The following is a 20569-nucleotide window of genomic DNA, read 5'->3' on the forward strand; positions in this document are numbered from 1 at the left end:
TATGTCGATAGCAAGTTTCAATACCATATTTTTTTTACTTTTGTATATTAACTGGCACAGTATTTTCTACTAAATTTAATCACAACTGGGTTTTTCAAACACGAAAGACTAAAAAGTTAATGAGCAAATCCAACTGTGTTAAGTGCTAAAATCCAACTTCAGAGGTAATGTCAGAGGATTCTTGCAGCCTCAGAAATGTCCTGGAATATTACCTACTGAAGGATTTAATATTAAAGGTTAGTTTCTTCCATGGTCAACATCTACCCCACTACCATCACTCCAAAAAAGATCTAAACACCAAATATAGCAACCATAGTTAAACTTTACAGAGTAGAGAGATGTAACCATACCAGAAATGAAGATTTAGAGACTTCTCCTCAGTAGGAGGATTGTAAGGAGGTAATCTTATCCAGAGCCAAACAAAAGTTATCTTTTGTGGAAATCTTATTCCACAAGAATTTCTTAGCAGGTATGGTGACAGTTAATAGACATTAGAAGAACTTCACAGCTAGCCTCACAATGGTTACACTGGTCAAGTCTAATAAAACTTAACAGGATTAATTTAAGTTACCTTGGGATAACATATTCAGCAGTGTTTACTCTCAACACTAAATGCAGCAAATTGTGAATGTAGAATCAGCTTGCCTCCTGTAGCCACCAAGGAACACACATTTTAAAAAACAGTACATAGGGATTTAGTTACTGTGACACCCATTAACTTTTATGGGCATGCTAAACTCTCAAGATATTACTTCAACAATCCTTCTCTTTATTTGTGTTCTGTATAGCTCCATTCCACTATATCATGTGTAATTGCTCTTGTCTCAACTCATAGCTCCTTTTCATTAAACTTTTATTTATGAAACAACATCAAATTATCACCATTTTGCTTAAAATACTTATTATCTTTTTTTTCTATTTATAAAATAAGGAAGCTTTTTTTAAAGAAAGAAAGAAAGAAAGAAAATGGCATTTTAACATATGTTTGAATGCTTGGGGGGGGAATTGGAGTGTAAGTCAGCTAAAAATATACTGTATTAGGAAACCTTGGGGACCACTGAAATGAGAACAGTGGCCCATTACTGTTAAGAAGGTGTTTTATTGAAAATATGCTGACATACATTCCCAGGAGAGCGAGAAAAGACAGCAAGATGCCCGGCAGTTATTTAGGTTGTTCTCCTAGACAAGCTAATATATATAGTTTGGCACTTCCATGCTGTGTGCAAGAGAGCCCATATAATAGACTAATGCATACTTCTGCATTAAAAGGCTGCATATTTCCCAGGATAATTTTTTTTTACTCTCTTTAACACAGCTATCGTTTATACCTTTCACTTATGTGTTAATTACTTAAAACATTTTTCCCATTCACTTGTTCAATGAGGCAGCTGAATAAATTTAAGCAACCAGTAGATGGCAGCATTTGTTAGACTGGTTCCCCCATAAAGGGCAGGGACCTCTATTTACACGTGTACATCTTAAGGATTTGGCTTCTGCTAAGATTTCTGGTAAACTAATCAATATGTAGACATATTATTATCATTATTATTATTTTAAAAAAATAAGTTTCTAGTTCCTAAGACTGGAAATAGACTGAAAAGGTGAAGATCATATGTTACACAATCTGCTAATCAGTACTAAAATAAACATTCAATATGTACCAAAGAAGTAGGTATAGATAATTAATTTTGCACTTAGCAGTTATGTTGAAAATCCTGATTACTCATGCTATTATTTCTGTTTGCCTAATAGAAAAAATGGACTGACAGAATAGAAAGATGAAGCTTAAGATTCTTAGGAATGACAACTTAAATTAAAAATATTTGACTAAAAGGATCTAGGAAACCCGCCTTCTTAGCCACAAGCAGATTAATTTTTCCCATTTTTATCATAATTAGGTTCATGCATTTCAGTAAAGACAAGACTTGTTTTTCTGTAGATTATTGCACAAACCACAGGTGACTGGTTTTTTTTACTAAGCCAACACCAAACAAAAATATCTGTACATTATGGTTTAGTGTATTGTAGGAAGTCAGTCATAGTTTGCAATCCCTCATGGGCATAATTTCCAGTTCGGTCATTGATTACTTTTTTTATCTTGTTGCAATTAGAACATAATAGGTAGCTTAGTATGGATGGCAGCCCAGGATGTGACTTTTGCTGAGATATTGCTCAAATGGAATGAAATTATTTGTTAAATATTATAACCCAATAAGGTTTTGCATAATTTACTTTGCTCATGGATACGCAGAGCTGAATTTTTTCCAGAAGCAAGATTTTCCATTTTCACTTTCCACGAAGTTATCATCGCCAGAAAGAGTTAGTGATAAAAGTCATGATCCTACTCTAGCAATATTTTTCTTGCAATTAAGGCACTACTAAATGATAATTTGTAGATTGCTGAGGATGGACGTATAGGCAGCCCTCGACTTACAACAGTTTATTTAGTGACTGTTCAAAGTTACAACAGCACTGAAAAAAGTGACTTATCACCATTGTTCACACTTACGACCATTGCAGCATCCCTGCAGTCACGTGATAAAAATTCAGATCCTTGGCAACTGACTCATATCTATGACGGTTGCAGTGCCGTGGGATCGTGTGATCCCCTTTCGCAACCTTCTGACAAGCGAAGCCAATGGGGAAAATGGATTCACTTAACAACCATTGTTAAGTGTTACTAACTAAACAACTGATTCACTTAACAACTGTGGCAAGAAAGATAGTAAATTGGGCAGAACTCACTTAACAATTGTCTCACTTAGCAATGGAAATTTTGAGCTCAATTGTGGTCATAAGTTGACTACCTGTATTTACTTTGAAGAGTTGGGACAGCCTGGAAGCTGAGATATTGCTTTCTGGCCTTCAGTACCCTCTCTATTTGAAGGCAGTGGGAAGCGGAGGAGGAGGAGGAGGTGGTGGTGGTGAGGCAAGTAGCAAAATCTCCCCAACTTTGTCACCCATGTTGTTTTTTTTCCCCAAAGGTTTGAGCCAAGAGGTTTTCTTGTCTTTTATGACATTAAATTGATTTCATGTCATACATTTTAGGGTTCATGTGTGGCACAATTTATGAGGAAGTTCATTTTACGACAGATGTTTGATGCCCAAACTTTCATTTGTATGTTCATGTATATGATTGTTTACTGGGATTTCCAGAAGCCATAGTAAATACATGACAAGTGCCTGAATTTTGCTTACATACATGACCATGAAGATTCTGCAACAGTCTTAAGAGCCATTTTTTTTAAATTCATTTGCTATCTGTAACAAGGTTATACAAATCAAGCCTCAGTTATATAAGACTTAATGCATTCTTTCCCAGAATTTCCTGCCACAGAGATAACTTTTACTATTTGAAATCCACACATAGGATGTATAATTAGTGGGAAGAACTTTACTAATGAATTATTATGATGTGTATCAGCATGCACTAAAATATGTAGTTTTTTTTTTAAATTCCATTTATATCCCGCCCTTCTCCGAAGACTCAGGGCGGCTTACAAGCTTAGCAGTAGCCTTCATTCTATGTTTATGCCTGCTTATTAGGGCTTTCACACACACACACACCCAAGCGGTATTATTACAAAGTCAGCTTAATTGCCCCCAACAATCTGGGTCCTCATTTCTCGACATACAACCATTTCTTTGGGGACTGAAGTTACAACATCTCTGGAAAATGTGAATTATGACCAGGTTTCACACTTACATGTAGTCACATGATCAAAATTTGGACACATGGCATGTATTTATGACAGTTGCACTATCCTGGGTCAGGTGATAATCATTTGTAACCTTCCTATCCAGTCAGCTTTCCTACAAGCAAAGTCATTGAATGAACCCAGATTCACTTCATGACCGTAGTGCTGCAGCGATTTGCTTAACAACTATGGCAAAAAGGTCGTAAAATGAGGCACGACTCACTTAACATCTTCCTTGCTTAGCAAAAGAGATTTTGGACTCAAAGTGGTTGTAAGTCAAGTACTACCTGCTTGGCTTACACCATCTGTGACTTTTAAAAGGATTTGTTTTTGTTGCTTTTCAACTTCTTCATTGTGTTTAACTTGCTTTAGCTGATTGTCTAATAATGGATTTTACACATACAGGCACACATACACACAGAGGTCATATTTTATATTCCATTCTCTAAGTTGAGGAGAGAATTCTACGGGTCTTGAAAGGTAGTAAGAAACTGCATTAGAAAATAAATGCCTATGTTTTGGAGGTTTTTTCCCTCCCTGTTTGTGGGAAACACTTTCAGGAAATAAGCACATTTATAAGAGTAGCTTAGAACCTCTTTGTTGACCAGGTGCATCAGAGTGGAGAGTAATGAAGAGTGCAGGCTTAATAGATCTCTGTACTCAGAGTTGTAATGATCTAAAGATACCTGCACTCAAAGCATACTCAGACTCTGATTTTTTCCCCCTTCTCCCTTCTTTTGTTCCCGAGTCTTTTTTGAATGCTCACAGAAAATCTGAGACTAGAATTGAACATCCCGTATAATAAACAAACAATTCATAAGATACCTTTTATACCTTTTATGTAAAAGAGAAATCTTTTACTAAAACAAATGACACAAATGATGAGATATGCTACAAAGACGTTGCATTTGCTGAGCGCATTTCTAAGATTTTACCTAAGTTACTAGAATATAGGATCACTTTTCTAGTGCATCACATAGCTGAATGTATTCAATTCAGGCTCGCATGGAACCATTTTTTGTAAGCATATCATTGGATCAGAACTTCTCGTATAAAAATTCATCAATAACATTCTTCCTCATGAAAAGTAAAATTACCATTTATTAGGCAAGAAGAAAGCAGTTAATTAAGATCAATCAAATATAAAACACAGGGCAGAAATATTCTGATAGTTATTTATAAGAACACGTCAGATCCAATTATATATAAAATAGTGTTTATTTCATTCATTATTAATAACTGCATGATTTGAGAAAAACAATAATTTTTCTGAAGCTTTCTCCAGAGCTCTTCTGACTATTATCTTCATCTTTCACCTGTATGTTGATGCTGCCTGCTGTGCATATATAAATTAACTAGTAATATTGCTATTATAAAAACATAGTAGTATCGAGGGATGAAAATAGTATCTTTATGCCAGAATGTATCTCAAACATACATAACTACTGTCAGTTTTATTTTAAAGTCATCTACATTATAATGTGTACAAAATAAAATTAATAAGGAATAGTATATTGCTATAATATGAACCTGATAACTTTAGAAAGCAATTAAATAGATAGGTAGCAAGGCAATCCATATATCACAGCTTTACTTTTGGTTTCCTTTAAGAACAGAAAGCATCATTGTTTACTGGGTTTCTTATGATTTGTTCCACCAGAAATGAAAACCATCAATAAAAGAAGGCTCAGATCAATAAATTAGATATTGCCATTTGAAAATACTAATGCAATGTTGCCTTACAGAAATTGCTTCAATCTAAAATTATTTTGCAGATTATTGCTCTTTTCTTATCTGTAATTTACGATTATCCCTTGTAAGCTAACCATAGAAATACAACTCTATTAAAATTTTGCTTATAAAGGATTAGGTTTTATATGTTTCCTTTGCCTTCCGATACTATGATCTATCATCTGTATAATATCAGTAGTGGGTTGGACTGGATTCTGTTATGATCTGCTGTCCTTTTAAGAAAATCTGCTAAGTTCACACCAGTGATCTCTTTAACTCAGAAATATTAAAAAGTGGAACTTACTCAGAATCTCCCCCTGAGTTAGATGCTTGTCCCACTCACTCAAATAGTATTACATATCCAAAATGGGTGGTACAACTTAAACACAGATATAGATATAAAGGTAAAAGGTAAAGGTTCCCCCGCACATGTGTGCTAGTCGTTTCCGACTCTAGGGGCCGGTGCTCATCTCCGTTTCAAAGCCGAAGAGCCAGCGCTTGTCCGAGGACGTCTCCGTGGTCATGTGGCCGGCATGACTAGACGCCAAAGGCGCACGGAACGCTGTTACCTTCCCACCGGAGTGGTCCCTATTTTTCTACTTGCATTTTTACGTGCTTTCGAACTGCTAGGTTGGCAGAAGCTGGGACGAGTAACAGGCGCTCACTCTGTTATGCGGCACTCGGGATTCGACCCGCCAAACTGCCGACCTTCCGATCGACAAGCTCAGCGTCCTAACCCACTGAGCCACCGCGTCCCTTATAGATATAATACTAGATTTGTCCCCAAGATACTGGAGGTTTCATTCAATACTGTGCTATGGTATTAGCTGCTAAGAAAGTTATATCTGGCTAGTAGAGTGGGGGGGAAAAGAAGCATGGTTTTCTGGGATTATTTATTCTGGTTTTTGGATGTGTGTATGTGTATATAGATATAGATATACACACATCCAAAAACCAGAATAAATAATCCCAGAAAACCATGCTTCTTTTCCCCCCCACTCTACTAGCCAGATATAACTTTCTTAGCAGCTAATACCATAGCACAGTATTGAATGAAACCTCCAGTATCTTGGGGACAAATCTAGTATTAAAAATGCACAATCAAAAGTAATCAGTCATTTTACACATGCACACAGCAATGCCTATCCCAGTACCATAGAGCAAAACATGAAGCCTGCATTAAAGTCAATGGCAATTGGGGGAAAAACGAATCATGTAATTTCCTCTTTTCAGGATGGAGATGCTCAAAAGGTAACAGATACTCTGATTTCCTTTTTCATCTTTTATTTCACTCTGCTTAGGAATGTGAATGGCACACATACTCTGGCGCTAAGCATTTAATTTATTTATATTCCACCTTTATTATTTTTAATAAATAACTCAAGGCAGTAAACATACATAACACTTCTTCCGCCTCCTATAATTCCCTCACCACAACAACCCTCTGAGGTGGGTTGGGTTGGAGAGAGTCAGCCAGGGGATTTAGTTTCTTGGGTCGCAAAAAAGGCAGAAGGGTTAAAGAGGAGGGCATTTATAATTTCTATATAGCAACAATAATTTTTTTTTCTGCATATGAATTTATCAGGATCTACATACAGTAATTCTTAATGTTACATTGCTCTCTTTGTAGAGGAATTATATGATTTAATTGGATATAGTCTATGAGAAATAATATTTGCCTCTGATGTTGCTATGAATTTCTTTGCTGGATAGGGAGGTAGTGATTTTTCTAGAATTGGTTAGTTTTCCTCTGGACAATTCAAAGCTTTCTCTTATGGGTTGGTTGCTAAATTGTAGCCTCAATAAAAACGCATTACTGTTTTGCTAGAACTAAATTCCTTTTCTTATTTATGAAATAGTAATGTGATATGTTTAATATCATCAAACAACTATGCCTGCCTCTCCCAGATCCTTGGGAATGTCAAATCCAGTCCAAACATCAGGCTTACTGTGCAGTCAATAGTAATATGGATGGGAATAGTAATATGGATGATTCTTCCTGGTTGCTGGAGGTTGTCTGTTGTCCTTTTTGTACAGACAATGGCAGAAACCTCTTGTTTCTAATTGGACCTCCATCTTTCCATAATCAGATGGAAATCCTAAGACAAAATGTCTTGGGAAATACCAGAATAAAATATGTAAAACCGTAACAAACAGGAATAGGGAATGAGCACATCTGAGCTATTCTGTAGTAAAGTCACAGCAACAGTCATAAGGATGAACCAGTTGCCAAGCATCTGAAATTTGATAACATGATCATGGGGCTGCTGCAAAGATCATAACTGTGAAAAATGGTCACAAGTCACTTTTTTCATTGCTGTTGTAACTGAACTGTTGCTAAATGAATTGTTGTAAGTCGAGAACTATCTGTAAAAGATAGGACTGTTTAAAATATGGTTTTATGATGATTGTGAATATACCAGATGTTACACATATCTACAAGATGAGAAAATCACATCAGGAGAAACGATGTTTTTCACTGTCATCATATTCACCAAAGATGGTTCTGCCCCTTGGATGCTCCATTCAATGCAGGATCTTTCTAGTTGCCCCTTCAGTTCTTCTAAAGTAGGTTCATTCAGACTTACATTAATACAATCTTTATTGCCATCTTTTACTGAAAGGTTAAAGTAAATTGAGCAGATACAAATTGATAAACCAGCTGATGATCAGTTTACCATATTCATGTTTCATCACAACAGTTAACTTATAGGAAGATTGTTCACTGGAACATCACATTAGGTGAACCTGTTTTATTCATCTTCTCATTCAATTATAGTTGGGTGGCCTGTGTAATTTCAAGTGAAACTATCTCTATTTAAAATAAGGCTTCCAATTAGTTGACTGGTGGATTATCCTAACATTTAGAATCTCCCCAAGGCCATTTGCATTGCCAAGTTGGAGTTTGGTGTTACATATCTGTCATCAAACATATAAATGTGTTTATAGATTGCATGCATATTTTATATGTATTATGTTTTATATGCCCTTTATATTATTTTGTTTTTCCTGGATTCCAGTGAAATATCTGAAAGCAGATATTCCAGTGAAATATCTGAAAGCAAATTGTATCCTAATCTTCTGAAATGTTTTGCTTCATATTATTTATTATCTCTTAATTCTAGACTTTTAGACTGCAATAATAATAATTCTTATTTTTTCCAGTTAATGTAATGCTTATAATAGTATCTTACCAAGACTTTGAAACCAGATCTATATCAGAAATAAAGAGAAAAGACGGGGAACTATGGTTCATGTAACCATCACATGTATTGCCTTGGTGAATTTTGAGTATGTCAAGGCATAATCAAGTGGCAGAAATTATATTATAGGCAGTTGGCAATAAAACATGGACTCCTTGAAACTGAGCTTGAGAGCCACATTACGAATACTTACCTGATCTGGTTTTAGACAATGTTAATTTCACACTCTATTGGGATAAACCTGTAAATAGTACTGACAAAACAGTAGGCTACAATAATTCTAGCCATAAAAATATATCCAGCAATAATTCTTATGGATAACATGAAAAAACTGTAACTGAAACGAAATCCATTTTACAATAAGAATCATCACTTAAGAAAAGAATGATACAAATATTTCATTTTGAAATTAAATTATTTATACTTTAACTAAATGCTTTAGTGCATTGTATCACTCAGTCATTCCTTAAATATCTTTTGCCATAAATATAAATATTGTTTTTAACTGTAAGAAAGAACTTTCCCCAATAATTTGCTTTTATTAACAGGAAGATTGTGCAGGTTATCGGAAAATATGGTCATGGAGGCAGATGAAGGGTTTTTTTCTCTATCTTGGGTGGGCGGGGCGGTGAAGCTATCTTAAATTCAGCTCCGTCTTTCTTTCAGATAAATTCAATTATTTGTCATCATCATAAAGCACACTATGTCCTTTGGGAGTAAAGCAGATGCTTCTTGGTAGTTCACAAGGAACCTTACAGAAATGAGTAGTCGCTATTCCTTCTTTTCAATAGCTAGAACTTAATGGTATATTGCTGCAGGATGCAATAATGTTATTCTGCTAAATCTGTGCTTTCCAACATCTTCCAGAAGTTTCCTATCTACCTCATCACAAGGTTCACTGGATTATTAATAGTTCACTGTAAAACTCATTGCCAAGGTTTGAAAGCTCTGAAGATCTGACATTTTTAGACAAAGCAAGCTATTAAGGAACTGCGAGAAAAACTGGTGTCTTGGTTTTTGTCAACACATTAAAATGAAGTTTCTCTGTTATGCATCAGTCATTCTTGTGCACAAGCAAGTGTTAGAAACTGAAGCTCTAAAAGGGCTGGAATAGATTGTTCATTTCTCATTGTATTGCTTATCGGTGGATTTTTTTTCCTCCATTGAAATCAGTGGTTTATTAATACCGGGAGGATATGGAATAATCCCAAAATACTGAAATAATTATTGGGGCTATCTTGTAACTAAAGACTTATTCTGCGTTGGGTAAAAGTTCCAATAATTTCAGTGATTGACACATAATTTGGATAGAGCCTTTACCCTATATGGATCTAGGGTAATTAAACTTGCCCCACAGAAGGTCCTAGGTGACTTGCAATACACAACATGAAGCAACAAAGCAACTTTGATGAAAACCTATATAGGTGGAAATATCTGGCTCTGACTGGTATTGTTAGATTACTGACACCATACTTGTTTGCAATATGAAATCATTAACACAAGGAACCCACTAGATATAATTAGATGTGGGATTCTGTGACATCATTAAGAGTTGAGACAGGAAAATCCAGTTGAGTCTATTCCTTTATTTGCTTACACCTAATGGATAGAATCCTGTAGTTCAGAAATGTCAAACTCGCGACGTCACATGACATTGCGCAACGCATTGGAGCCTTTCTGCCATTGCTGGCAATAGGGTGGGCGCGGCTTCTGGATGACGCATCCGGCCCGCAGGCCAGCAGTTTGACACCCACCCCTGCTATAGTTCAATCCCAAGCCAAAGGACAACATGCAGGTGTGAAATGCTTCAGAAAGCATGTGAATGGGAGAAATTTGCATGTAGGCATACTTCTACCAGCTAGCACTGATGTTGTTATCTAGTTTGGTAAAGAAACTTCTGCAGAAAGCACCAAGGACTCCATAGATGGAATCCTGCCAAACTAAAGCTATCACCTGTCCTTCTAGATGTATCCTGAGAGATTCTAGGCCAGAGGTCCCCAACCTTTTGAGCACCAGGCACTGGTTCCATGGAGAGAGGTTTTTCCACAGACTGGAGGATGCATGGTTTTGTGTGTTGCCTGCATCTTGCAGATGGGGCTTTGCTTGTTTGTGCGGCCCAGTTGCTGGCATACCGCGGCCCAGTACTGGTCTACGAGCTGGGGGTTGGAGACCACTGTTCTAGTCTGTGTCTCCCCTGAACCTCTTCCCTTTACCCACTTTTAGCTCACAATTGCATAGTTTCTTAATCTGGGCTTGTCTCTCTGGGAAAATTCTGGTTTGCCAAAAACTCTCCCTCATTGCTCCTGTAGGTGCACATTCCATCATAGGGAATTATAGAAGTCAAAATAACCACAGTTCTCTCCCAGATAAAAAAATGACTATTGATGCTAATTAGGAGCAGAGATTTAAATAGTTCCCCCCTCTGATGACATTCCAAACCTCTTTGAAAACCTGGCTGTTCTCCCAGGGACTAGGGTGGGTGTTGAGCCCGTCAGCTGTTTTTATTATATTGTATTTTTCCCAGACGTTCGCTGCTCCTTTTTCTAATGATTGCCTCTATTTTAATTGTAAGCTGCTCAGAGTCATCTATAATCAGGTGGCCTCTAAATCAAATCAAATCAGCCAATCAACCAAGGAAATAAATCAAAACATATAAGACTGGTACAGTTGGAGTACTGCCACCATCCTTGTTTGAAATGTGAAATTATTAGCACCAGGAATCCACTGGGTGCAATTAGATTTGAGATTCTGTGAAATCAGAAATCATGAGATAAAGAAAAAGTGTGGAAAACAATCAAAATGTTTCAAAAGTTTCCTCCTCCCCTCCACCGTATACATCATCCCTAATCAGTTGAAATAAAGATGTCCTTTCTCTACCTCAGGAGGATATTTGGGGAAATTCCCATTATTACTAGTTTAATTATCCCGCCAACCTTAGCTATTCTTTGAAAGATAACTGGACTAGTTAATACTTGGATGGGAAATTACTAGGAAGTCCCAGGACTGTAGGGTAAGCTTGGAAATTGGTTTTTTTTTCTTGAGTCCCAAGAAAAAGCAGTGACAAGCCATTTCCACATTGTTGTCGAGGCACACCCATGAAATTTCCAAGAGATAAAACTTGGCTCAAAGGCGACTTTGCTTTGTATATCGTAACAGTATTATAAAATAGTATTTTTTAAAAAAACAATAAAATAAAATTGGGATTCCTGTATTGGAGATGAAAAGGATTGCTACTCGTTGTGTAAAAATGTCATAAAAGTTCACTAAAACAAAATCCCTTTCTAAGTGTTCAGAGAAGCAATTTCCTTGAACAGTCCATGTACTTATTGCTTGTCTGTCTCTGCCATGGATCCTATATTCTCTTCCAGATCTAATTTGCAGGGGATGTATGTTGACCTGATCTAACTATATTTTTAATCCCATTTATATCCCGCCCTTCTCCGAAGACTCAGGGCGGCTTACAATCTAAAGCACAAATCAATGTGCTTAGCAATAGCCTTCATTCTATGTATATGCCTGCTTATTAGGGCTTTCGCCTAATATGCCTTTGGGTTTGTCTTTGTTTGACACACAGAGAGAGATGTACGTTTTCTTTTTATCTCCATTCTTATCTTACAACAGTCTTGTAAGGCAGGCTAGGCTGGGCTGAGAAGTACCAGTGCCTTTTGCCAAATCCCTGAATGAATGCCATGGATGCATTGTGAACACAGGACAATATGCAAAAGTGATCTGGCTTATTCTTCCTTGAAATCAGGGCTACAATTTGTCTACATTTGCATCACATTTAGCTTCCTGAAATTTGGCTTTCATTCCCTATCAACCCACAAGTGAAATTTAGAATTGATTCCCTATCAGTTCACTAGACGCCAGTCTGAGGGACTTCTCACATCAGGATAATATAGGGAGGATGAAAGAGACTGAGTAGCAAAGCACTTTGCCATGGAGAATACTATATAAACAGTATTTTAAAATGCAGGTAGCTCATCTGTTTGCCACAAGGCAGTTATGTGATCATGAATATAAGAGACAGCTTTCACATAAGAGAAAGAGCTGCAAGTGGGAAAAAACTGTGCAAAGCTTTAACTAAATAGCCTCCATTGCCCCCCTCCCCCTCCCCCCCCCCCCGCTTCCTCCTCCTTCTCAGCAGTTTCAAATACTCAAACGTGTACAACCTTTAAGGATATAAAAATTACACAATATTATTTTTGCTTTTAATCCAGATTGCTTTTGCATTATTTTTCTTTACGTAATACAGTTGCAAAATATGTCCTATAATAGTCACAATTCGTATTTAAGATCCATATCCTTGATATGTAGATTTGTTTTACTTCAGCCATTGATTTAAGAGCAAGAATCTTATCTGATTCAGGGATGATGCTTTTTGGCAGATTTAGGATCTCACATAAGATGTGTGTAGTCCATTCTTAAATATTCATAAGCTAGGGGTCAACTTTTTAGTGACCTGCACAAAACATTTCATTAATTTGTTGTCTAACTGAAAACACTTTAAGCTATGGAAAGCAATCCATATCACATCTGGTTTATCATGTGATTACAAAGTATCATTGAGTTAGATCCCTTTGTATTGTGGGTCTCTCCCTACTCCCCCAAACAGCACAACTGTTGTTTTGCATTCATGTTTCTTACACAAGAGTAAGAAAAAAATAAAGTCAGATTAATTTTATTTGTATGTAATATCTATAATACTATATGTTTTTTTTATTTATTTTAAAATATCAAACTACATTTTTCAAATGTAACGGGATGAACTTCAGTCAATAGATACATTTTAAGTGCTCCAGTATTTGGGGTGGGTGGGGGGGTGGGATGGAGGAAAAGGGGCATTAATGCCTAAGAGCAAGTGATAATTCTTTTTATCTGGCCATTTGACACCTTGACTGATTGTTCTGCATTTAATTGCACAGAACCATCAAATCTGTTAGTGAAAAGGTCCCAACACTGAGTTCAGAAATACTTGTTTGAGCCTTTAACAACAAGGTTTATAAAAATCCTTATGTGGAAAACTTTGATCAGAGGGCTGTAATAGATTCATCTGTGGTTGTGATAAATTTTTATATCTTATCATTCCCTAGTACGTGATTCATTTCCTTTTGGTTTATTTGGAGGAGGTGGGTGGGTTATTCTCTGCATAGGCCAGGCACACAAATAATTTGTACGAACTCCTGTTGAATACTTATTTGTACATGTTTGCATGATTTATACTGGATTGTACCGTGAATAATCTGCACTAGACAGAAGTATCTGAAAAGGCTAGAGGATTGCAAAATAATAAAAGCAACATTTTTGCTAAAGAGATATCCAAAGTATCTCCCCATTAAAAAACAACAACAACAACAAAAAACCCACCTGATTTTTCAAATGAGGTTTTTAACCACCACCTAACCCCCCCTCCACAAGTACAATTGTTCCTCTTTCGGCCTATCTGATTTTTAAAACTGATTGCTGTGAAAGGTTGTGTTTGCTTGCTGCTCCGTACTATCGCTGAACAGGCACTGCTGAATAGATAGCTCTTTCACCGTGAGATTTTTAAAAAGATCTGTTAGTCTGCGTTCATTTGGGTTGGTTTTTGTTTTCTTAAGGGGGGAAAAAATAGTTTGGAAGTGATCTTTGCAAAGGACCGAGTAAGCATATGCTCTTTGCCATGCTTTTTAGAGCACAGAAACAGACACGGTTGGGTCACAGGGTTAACAGCACTTAATTGTAGTTGCTTTACAGACAAAAGCGTTATTTCACAAAAGCATTATTTCACCTGCCTGAGAGAGAGAGAGAGAGAGAGAGAGAGGGAGAGGGAGAGAGAGGCCCATTGTGTAGGGGTGTTTGAACTGATTATGTTTAGAGGCTGGTTGTGATTGGTGGAGAAGGGCGTGGCTGATTGGGTAGTTCGCATCTTGTCAGCCCAGAGCACCCTTGTGTGTGCAATCTGTCTGTAACCTGAAGACTGTACAGCAAGCCTTAAAGAGCTTCATGGCCCAGCACTGTGTTTGTGGTGGCAGCTAAATGGAGTTTGTCAGGTTTGTCAATATGATTGATTTTATTATTTGTTTCAAATAATACAGGGCATTGATCTTTAATTTTGCATGGACAAAATAGGGCTGTTTATTCAACTTCTTTCTTTCTTTCTTTCTTTCTTTCTCTCTCTCTTTCTTTCTTTCTTTCTTTCTTTCTCTCTTTCTTTCTTCGCTTTTTGAACTCTTGTTTACTCTCCTCAGTCAAGAGTTTTACAAAGAATCTGAGAAACAGATCGTCAGCGAACTGTATTCACATTATGTAGGCCTGTGTCTTCTTTTCGTGAACTTTTAAGGGAAGATTTGAGAACAGCCTTTTTAAAAAAGTGTGAGCAGGGCATGAAAATACATTTCTTCTTTGTCTGGTAGTAAGTGTAACAACTTCGTAAATAATTGCCTTGAAAAGAATGCTGTTTTTGGAATATAGCTGCTATATACAAATATATGAGTGAGATTCTATCCTACCCCGTTGGAGGCATGCTTTCAATATTTATGGCATAATTGCCTTAATTATAATTTCTTTGAAAAAGGGGAGTAAAACTGCAGATGTGCAAAATTCGGTGTCAGGCACAGTTAAGTGTTTGATTTCACTTGCTAGACAATTTGCCACGTGAAATTATGTACGAGAGGTTTGCTTTTGACAGTTACCAGGATTAATGTTCTCTGAAGAAATAAGTGTAACTGGATCTAACTGTAACCAAGCTAAGCATCAGGTTTAGAATACTGAATTTTCTTGCAAAAGGAGATTATTTTTTTAAGGGGTGGTGGTAGTGTAGAGGAGGGAACAGTTAGGAAGTGGGTGGTTAGTTTAGAGCAAAGTGCATATATACATGCTTCCTCTTTGAGGTTAACTCTTTCACTTCTGACAGTTGAAGAGGAGAGAGAAACTGAATAGCTCGTAGAGGAATTTACTTCTGTAAAGTGCAATTTTAAACCCAAAGAACCGCTATCAACTTACTCTAGAAGATTTTAGGATGTTATATGAAAAAATAAAAATAGAAAAGATTGGAAAGGGAAGATAAGCTTACTACGTAAGAAATGTGCTTTGTTTCTATTGAATGAGATCTGTTGCTGAAGAAAAACTTTTACCTTACTGATAGATATTTCTGAAGCAAATAGATGGCAAAATGGAAGTCCTTCAGAAGTATGAGTTGTGTTTTCACATGTGTGTATGTCTAATTGATGGGTCTATTTTTGTATATACAGATATATGCTCATATATGGGCATATGTGCCTTAAAGCTTATTACAGGATTTAATTATGTTGTATGGACTAGCTAAAATCAAGTACTTAGTAGAGGTAACATAAATGCACTCCCAGCTTCTTGCCCAGTTTGAGTGCAAGTTGAAAAAGCAATTTATGAATTTATGGCCGTATTTATTTTTGAATTCTATGTATACATGATGGCTAATATGGACAAATGTTGTATGTGGTTATTCTGTAGTTTTAATTCTTTCTAATAACATTAGAAGATTAGTTCTGAAAGCAGGGCTATTCTACTATTAGTAGTAGTAGTACTGAAGCTTCTGAGAGAGAAGCAGAGAGACTCCTAACATTGTTGAAAACTTCAAACAACCACACTGTCTTCTTTCTTCGTCTTGCCTGAAATTGCCCTGATACGGATATAAATCTGAAAACAAATCCTGTCCAAACAGTGTAGCCGATTTGGCCTAGAATATGATAGAGCTGAACTGAAAACTGATTGGCCTGACACTTTATAATCAAAGCTGATTTATTGTTCATTAGTAGTGCATTAGCCTTTTCAGGCACGACAGTTATTTGTGTAGGGGCCTGTCAAACAAAAGACTGCTAGCACCTGTCATTTCTAAACTATGAGATAAGCAAAATGATGGTAAGATAACACAAACAGAAATTCATACTTGCAAGAGGTAAACTCTTTCTGTGAACTTCCTTTTAAAAATAACTCTTCAACAATTTACAGGCCTGCAGTTTTTATAAACCTTAATAGGAATAAAAATGCATCTTGGTGAAGTGAGACATTTAATCTGGCCATTTGTACATGAGTAACATCATAATGACTTACAGTCATTACCTATATGTACTCTGTTTTTTTAACACATTGCCTGCCAAAATATGATACTGTTAATAACTCTTTTTTTAAAAAAATACTCCATTGTCACAGTGTTACTAATGGACAGATAGTATAAAATGCCACCCTTACAAACAAGAGTTAATTATATGAAAACAGGGTGACATCACAGCAGACCAGTGAAAATGTCAAGATATATCTGTTGGTGTTTGAGACATGTTTCTGCAAATTCTCACTGCTTTATGGTTCTTATTCCCACTGCTTGTCCCTGACCCCTTCTTTATTAAGGTATGATCTCATGGTATAAACCAGAAAACAACACATTGTTGAAAGAAAACAAAATTTGTTAACTTTTGTCTGCCACCATAGAAACAGGATTAACTTATGTTATTCCAAAGTCATGGAGAGGAGAGTATCTGAATGAGGATATATAGTGCATTGTCTTCTGTGAATTTTTCATTTGACAGGGATTTTGGAGGCTGTGATCTTAATTAAATCTCAACTGGCTCAAATAATGCATCTAAAAAGGCATGCAGTGTTGCATAACCTTGCTGAGTTGGTTAAATCATAAATCATCAGAAAGCTTATGATAGGGAGGATTTATTTCAATGCGGTTTTGTTCTTTGTTTGTTAGTTTAACAAACTATTATTTTAAGTACATTTTACTATACTTTGTAATACCCGTCCTAACCACTTCACCCCTTCAAAAACAGCATCTTACCTAATACAGGCAAGAATGAGGAGATGCCATACCCAATTGGGCTAAAATTGGAGTGATGCATTGAAACTGACCTGGGATCATAGTTTCTTGGAACTTTTTAACTCTTATACACCTAAAAGCAGAATATCAGCTTTGCTTTTATGATGCACATACAATGTAGCGGTTGACTTCTTTTAATTTGATTTCAAAAATTGAGAACTCTTAGACGGATTCTTTTAGATTATCAGCATTAGAAAATTCCTATTAGTAAATGCATCATGCAGGTGTAAAAGTCGGACTGTAATAATTCTTTAGTATCTGACTGAAATGTATCACTTTCTGCAAACTATAAGCACCCACAGGAAAAAATATTAGATTGTTCTACTGTGGATTTAATTAAAAAATCGTAAGTTTCGATGGAGATAGATAAGTACCTAGCTTTGATTCCCCTTCAAACTGACCAGGATGGCTAGGTATAATTTTTTAAAAGTGTCAAATATGCTTGGTGAGCAGCAAAGATTATTGATTTTGTTAAAGAGGTAAAATTTTAAATTATATGCTAATTTTTAAGAGGCGCAGTGCAAATATGTTAATACAGTTTCTCACAAATCTTCTTCAATAGTCAGCTATCAGCAGATGGTGAGACCTGAGATTGTGTAGGAAGTCTCATGTTCATTTCACTATAGTTTCATTTCTTTCCAAAGTGCTGAAAATGTAAATGAATGGCTGATTGCAATGCCTCAAACTCTATTGCTCTGGAAAAAGCAGAACATGAGTTGCGTTAAAGGTAGGAAAATCATATTAAAAGTTTAGAGAATGGAAAAGGCAAAACAAAATCTGACAATGGTTTTTCCCTAGCAGAATCAATCTACTTTGTAAAATATGTTTATTACTTGAGAGATTAACATTGTTCTCTTTTCTTATCTATCTATCACACCCCTTCCCAAATGGTTGTTGCAGAAAATAAGTAAATAAAAAGAATCCCCTCCCATTTCCCAAATCCACACCTGCAGAGCTAGATTGTGAGAAAGTTCTGATACTGAAGACTGACTTGATATTGTTTGGCTGATTTTGAATTGTTTGTTTTAATGAAAGTCGGATAGTGTTTGCTTGAAAGTACATTCTCTTTGAAATTCAGACATTAGTTTAAATGCTTTTCGGGGGGGGGGGTGTCTTCATTTTTTTCTTTTCTTTCAATGCTTCCCCCCCTCCCCGTGTTGTCAAGGACTGAAGGGCAGGGAAAAAATATAGAGGCAGAGACTGTCCCATGTGTTCCTCATCTTTAAAGCTAACTTGAGTGTCTGATATTTTTTTTAAGAGAATCAAGTAGTTTTGTGAAGTAGTCTTTTATGTTAACCTTTTCAGAGCAGTTTCCTCTCTTGGGAAGTATTTCTCCTGTCTGCAGTATATGATGTGATGAGGTAGGGTGGAATGGAGGTATAAATGAACATTGAACAATTATCCACTTTGCTGTGGCTTTCTACTAGAGTTATTCTCATTCATTAGGAATTGATTTCATATCAGTCCTTCTGAAGGAAAAGAGAAGGACAACTGGACAACAGTAGTATGTTTTAATTTTAAAGTTCTCAATCTTGCCCTTAAATCTGAAACATCATTGTTCAGATAACAGAGAACAAGGTAAACCAATAACATCAAAAAGGTTGACTTTGTGATTTCTCAAGGGCTTATTATTTTGTATTTTCCAATTCTATTTGAAGTCTTGAGAAAACAAGATGACACTTGGGAGACTACATTAAATTTTGATACATTTTCCCTATAAACCAGTACCAAATACTCTCGCAGCTTAATTTTTTACATTTTCTAGGAAAGGATAGCTTATTTATTGTATTAATTTTGCACTATTTTTCTAATTACTGCACCATTTGGGGAGAAGATTTTATTGTGTTTTTTTTTCATTTGTCTTATTTTGTAAGGCATCCTTAAAGGAGGAAGAAACCCCATGTATTCTGTCTTTAAAGGACAGGAAATATTCTGGTTTGACTATGTCTTTATTAGAAATAAATCTGATGGGATTTTTTAAATTAAAGATGAGTAGAATGAGTGCCAATTAGAATTCTGTAGATGAACATACCTGTGATATGAAACACAATATGTTACAAGAACTAAACTTTTGCAGATATTTATTTGCAAAGGCTGTAACTCTGCATTGTGACCTGCTTGAAATGAGTCTGTAACTTGAAGAGATCTTGTCATAATTTGTCTCCGATTTTGTGTCTGATTGGGAGTAAGTTCACCATATTTTTAATTGGTTATTAATATTACATTAGCCAGTATAATTTCTTGTATATCCCAACCTCTGGTCTATTCATTCACAAACCCAGGAAAAAAAAGGCAAATTCAAATCTTTTGTGTAAGAAAATAGAATATAAAAATATATGCTAATATTGGAAATTATTTTGCTGGTGTAAATTTTACAGTTTTTGAGATGCTACAGAATTAAAAAAAAACCTGCCTGGTGTGCAACTGTTAAAATGCTAATTTAATCATAGTCATTTTGTTATGATTCCCCGCATGTATTAAATTAGTGTGTAAATATTAAACACTAAGATTGTTAATGAAATTGAGGATACGTGGTTGTTACTTTTTGACTGTTTGAGGTTTGTGGGGATGAGATTAAGAATGTACAAATTCTTCAGGGCTCTGCTCCTGGTTTTGTTTTTTTTTTGCTTTGTTTTGTTTTTTTAAGAAGCTAAGGAGAAACAAAACAAATGTTGACTAAAGAAGATTCCCTTCTATTGTAATGCTGCTATGCAGGTGAATCCTTCCATCCGTATTCTTCCTCTTTCTGCATGTCTCTTTAAATAAGACAGGGAAAAGTGTTCATCAATAACAAACATTTAAGAATAAAGTCTTAATTTATGTAAAGTCTATGTTTATATGCAAATGAAGTGGATATGTGTTATAGCTTTAACTCTTAGCCGGACACATAAATAAGAAATCAATTGTGTAAGCTAAGTGGAGATAGTGTCAGGTTCCACTAAGGTTTCATTATTAAAACAAATATAAATTTTCCTCTTCCCCCTCATCTTTCTTTCAGTTAGGAAAGAAAGCTTTATGTAGTAGGAAGCACAGAATTATTAACCAAGTCAGGAAAATGTATTGTGTTTAATTGTGTATGTCTCTAGTTAAACTCCTACTCT

The 20569-nt window shown here is 35.9% G+C and overlaps 1 protein-coding gene across 21 annotated transcripts in view; it reads left to right on the forward strand.

Annotated features, from left to right (window-relative positions):
- FOXP1 (forkhead box P1) overlaps positions 1–20569 on the forward strand; it is a 678799-nt gene that overhangs the window by 537814 nt on the left and 120416 nt on the right. For 2 of the 21 annotated variants that reach the window (XM_081321535.1, XM_081321536.1), the window contains exon 1: positions 14512–14664. The exons of the other annotated variants lie outside the window; for them this stretch is intronic. The gene's annotated coding sequence lies outside the window, so the exon portion shown is untranslated. Of the gene's footprint in view, positions 1–14511; positions 14665–20569 lie in introns of those variants that run through there. 21 annotated transcript variants of the gene reach the window in all.

The sequence above is a fragment of the Vipera berus genome (genome assembly GCF_964194415.1).
Source record: "Vipera berus genome assembly, chromosome: 2".
In the NCBI taxonomy this organism is placed as follows: domain Eukaryota; kingdom Metazoa; phylum Chordata; class Lepidosauria; order Squamata; family Viperidae; genus Vipera; species Vipera berus.